The sequence below is a fragment of the Calidris pugnax genome, unplaced genomic scaffold (genome assembly GCF_001431845.1).
Source record: "Calidris pugnax isolate Ruff unplaced genomic scaffold, ASM143184v1 scaffold98, whole genome shotgun sequence".
Classification (NCBI taxonomy): domain Eukaryota; kingdom Metazoa; phylum Chordata; class Aves; order Charadriiformes; family Scolopacidae; genus Calidris; species Calidris pugnax.
This window is the reverse complement of record NW_015090829.1, coordinates 1,103,141-1,107,390: the sequence shown is the minus strand read 5'-3', so window position 1 is coordinate 1,107,390 and position 4,250 is coordinate 1,103,141. Positions and strand designations below refer to the sequence as shown.

General features: G+C 57.7%; 1 long non-coding RNA gene across 1 annotated transcript; it reads left to right on the top strand.

Annotated features, from left to right (window-relative positions):
• The first annotated feature begins 2,822 nt into the window (after nucleotides 1-2,822).
• On the top strand, nucleotides 2,823-3,804 carry LOC106887248. Its single transcript, XR_001411836.1, has 3 exons — nucleotides 2,823-2,872; nucleotides 2,959-3,022; nucleotides 3,697-3,804. It is a non-coding gene; the product is annotated as an uncharacterized LOC106887248 (long non-coding RNA).
• The last annotated feature ends 446 nt before the right edge of the window (nucleotides 3,805-4,250 follow it).

Genomic DNA, 4,250 nt, shown 5'->3' with positions numbered 1-4,250 from the left:
TTTAGTAAAAGAAAACTCTTTTTTTTTTTTCTCTTTCAAGCTGGAGAAATGATATTTCTCAGCTCCCCTCTCCCTTTGCTTTATTCCAGGTACTCCTGGAAGACCTGGGGCTGTCACCTCCACTGCTGTTTGTGGTGGGTTTACACAAGAGAAAGACCTGGTCTCGCTCTAAACCAAACCATCCCTCTCTGATCCGTGCTCTGGCCCCTCTGAACCCCGGTACCCACCCCTGGGGCCACGCATGTCCCCCCCAGCCCGATGGTCCTGGGCTCTGCTCTACCGGGCTCCCAGTTCAGGATGGGCAGAGCCCCCAGCGCACCCCGCTCTCCCCACCACCAGCAGGAGATTGCTGGCTGGGAAGAGGGACTGGAGCTTTGCGGTGTGTTTCGAGGGGTTTAGAGGCTGAAAGCAGGTGAGCAGCAGAGATCAGAGCGCAGAGTGACCCCCGTCCCCAAGCCGCAGGTGGCCCAGAGGCGCTGAAAAGCAGCTTCTGGGGAGCAGGTGGGCAGTTTCTGTCTCCTACCTGCATGGTGAAGCGCGGAGCCTCCCTCACCCCCCCGGCTCCCTCGGCTGCCCCGGGCAGGTCTCCGTGGGGCCGGCGATGGGGGATGCAGCTGCCGGCGGGACGGGCTGCGGGGCTGGCGGGGCTCCTGGCCGAGCACGGTGTCCTGCCCCGTCTCCGTCCCCCGAGGTCTCATGTGCACCCAGCAGCGCCCTGACTTCCGCGTGGGACTGCCCTGCCTTGGGCGGGAGCCTACCTGCATGGTGAAGCGCGGAGCCTCCCTCGCCCCCCCGGCTGCCCCGGGCAGGTCTCCGTGGGGCCGGCGATGGGGGATGCAGCTGCCGGCGGGACGGGCTGCGGGGCTGGCGGGGCTCCTGGCCGAGCACGGTGTCCTGCCCCGTCTCCGTCCCCCGAGGTCTCATGTGCACCCAGCAGCGCCCTGACTTCCGCGTGGGACTGCCCTGCCTTGGGCGGGAGCCGCGGCGCCTGGCAGCGGGCACACACCGGGGAGGCGGCGAGAGGGTTGCCCTTCACCCCGGCCCCGAAGGATCCGTGAGGCTGGGACCACCCCACAGAGCAAGGGGGTGACCCTGCCGAGCTCCCCTGGCTCTGCCACCCCTGCCCTCCTCCTCCTCTCTGCCCCTCTGGCTGCATCCTGCCAGGAAGGATGTGACAGTCCCCAAAGGGTGTCACAAACGGGCAGGAGGAGGAAAGGAGGCATTAGCAGAAGCTCTGGAAAGCGTTAAACTATTTCTTGCGAGGAGGGGAAAACCCCATCAGACCTAAAAAGGGAAAATGAAGCTGGGCTGTGCGTAACCTGCCTCGTTCTTGGGGTGATGCCTGGGCGCTGCAGAGGAGATCGGATGCAAGAGGCAGGGGATGGGAGCGTCCCGGGCTTTGAGAGCAGATGGGATGGGGCCAGAGGTGAGTTTGTTACAGCCAGGGTGAGGAAAAGGGGCAAAGCATGAGCTTCCAGGAAAGCAGGGAGGCTGCTCCACAGTTTTCCCACTTGAACGCAGCCCTCTTCCCCCCTGCCTTGGGCAGGACCCTTGTTTGCTCTCCATCGCTCTGATTCCCCCACGTGAAACCTTCAGAAACCCTTCTGTGAACCTCAGAGGAGCTCTGCCTTCCTGAAAGGGTTGGACAGAGAAATCCTTTCCCCACACCTCACTGCCTGGCAAACACAGCCCTGGGAGCTGAGTGCTTCTGCTCCCCGTGTGTAATAGTGCTGCTGCACCAGGGTTTGGTGTCAATGGTTATGGGAATGTCTGTAAGTATTTTAAAAGCCCTTAAGAACAAGTACCCTCTCCCTCCCGAAGAGGAAACCACCGAAGTGTGCTCTGAATGTTCCTCCAAACCGCAGAGCCCTCCTGCCTCCCCACTCCTAAAGCCTTGTCCCTTCTAAGGAGATATTTCCTAGAGTACGATTGCTCCAGCCTCTGCCGTCCTGATGGGATTTGTGCTGGGATGCTCAGCCACTGGAAATCAGAACCAGATCACTGAGTGCTTTTTCCCTTCACAAAGGCTTGATCCATCTGGGACCACGGCTCAGAGCAGGGTATAACTCTCTTTTTACAAGAAGAGTGAGCGAGCAGGTTGTTATGCGAGAGCCAGGTCTGACAGCTCTCCTTGTGTCTGTTTTCTGGGTTTTTCGATTGCTTCATTTCCAGGGGAAGAAGAGCTGCCTTGGCTGGGTGTAGCAGGTCTGGGTCCCTTTGTGCTCGCCAACAGCGTTGCTGTGGGTCGCTCTCAAATAAAGTTGGTCCTGGGGGATAATCCAGCTGCGTCCTGGCAGGAAAGGCAGCCAGCAATTTCTGAGGGTTGTTACCAGCCAAGCCAACGTCGTTCTGCGGCTTTGCCAAGTGCCTCCAACAGAGGGAAGGGAAGGGAAGGGAAGGGAAGGGAAGGGAAGGGTCATCTTCCACGTTTTCTGCTGTGTGTGAAATTAAGAGTAGAGGAGGGAAAGAGGGGGGGCAGCCCTTCAGCCTTCCTGGGACAACCTGGCCAGGAGGGGAATCTGTCCTTGTCACCAGCAGCTCCCCGTGGCCATGGGAGAACCTGTGCGTGTTTACATGGAGAGAGAGAGCGAAGCCCTGTGAGATGGGACCCACGGTGCTTTCCACATCTCCTGGCAAGATGGATGATCTGTGCAGCCCTGCAGGGCGAGAGGGGAACGGGGTCGGGAGTGGGTGGGACGGCCACGTCACCCCGCCGGCACATCTCTTTCTTCCTTGTGCAAAGTGCCGAGCCGCACCGGGAGGACTTTGCTCTCCAGGGGAGTGCGGGCACCAGCACCCATCCCGAGAGCTCCCGGGTGTTGGGAGCCAGTGGGGAAGGTGGCTCTGTCCCCACGGACTGGGTTTGTCCCAGGTATCTGGCCCCTCCAGCATCTCCCACAGCACTCAGAAGAGGCTGCGCTTTTTCTTCTTCTCTTTAACATATAATCTTTTTTAAAGGAATATAAGGAAATGGTATCTGGCTTTGTTTTGGCACGGTTTGGCTCCCCTTGCAGCAAGGCAGGTAACCAAATTGAGGGTGCTCCTCTCCCAGTGCTTCCCTTCCCTCCTGCAATGCACTGTCTCGACATTTATTGCTCTTGGGGGACTGGTGCTGAGGGTGGAAAACTAAAATTGGGCAGGGAGACGAGGCACCCCCAGCTCACAGGTGAAAAATCTGCTTAAGCCATGGCGTGTTGTGGAGCTCTGGCTCAGACACATGCTGAGGTATTGCAACTGCACAACCCCTTTGTCAGCAGGTAGAATTATTTAAGATGTTATCACCCTCCACGGTTAATTGCTGCTGGGGCTGGTGGTGTTTTTCCACCCCAATCCACGGTGGCATCGCACCAGCCCGAGGGACTGCAGGCACTCGGGCCAGTGGTTTGACCACGCTGAGGGGTTGGCACCGAAGGTCTCCAGGAGCATCCCCCGACCTGGAGGTCCTGGCTGGATGTGGGGATGGGAGCTCCCACCGGGGGAATGGAACCGAACCCCTGGGGGCTCTCACGGTGGAGCGAGATGAAGGAGGCACCTGTGTCCCACCTGATGGTGATGCTTTCTGACAGGGAGCTCCCCTTCTGCGGGCGTGAGGGTGCCCTGCCTGCAAACACCCCCAATTCGGGATCCTGCTCAAATATTTAAAGCTCATTTCAGTCCCCAGGGGCTTGGTTTATGTTATTTATTTATTTATTTCAGGAGAAGAGTTTAAAGGGCACGGCTTTCCCGTGTATCTGGCTGGAAGGACATGAAAGAAGGATCCTTCAGAAGAGGTTGTTCAGGTGTTTTTCAGCCCCAGACTGCAACTTTCTGGTCCATGGGGCTGTGTTTCCCTCTGTGGCACTTCACAAACCGAGCTGAAGCAGAGGTTCCTCATCCTGCCCAGGTATGTTCTTGCTCCAACAAAGGTAGGAGCTGGTGGCTCAGCTTCGTGTGAGAGCCCAGCTCCAGAGATACCGTGGCTACTGCAGGACTCTGCAAGTCAGTTTGTGCAATGGGTGGGGAAAATAAAAAAAGGAAACAAAAATTAGGACTTTTTCTTTCTGTCTTCATCTTGGAGACATCAGTCAAAAGCAGAGAGAAGTGTCTGGGAAAAACTGCTAAATGAAATGGGCTGGAGGAAATGAGTGTAAGGCTTGAATCCCACCTGATATTGGAAAAGGAGAGGGAAGGGAATCGTCACAGGGGAGCTGGCGGTGCTGCTCTGTCGTGTGGAGCCTGACTAATACTGGTTGAACCTGTTGGGCTGTAGG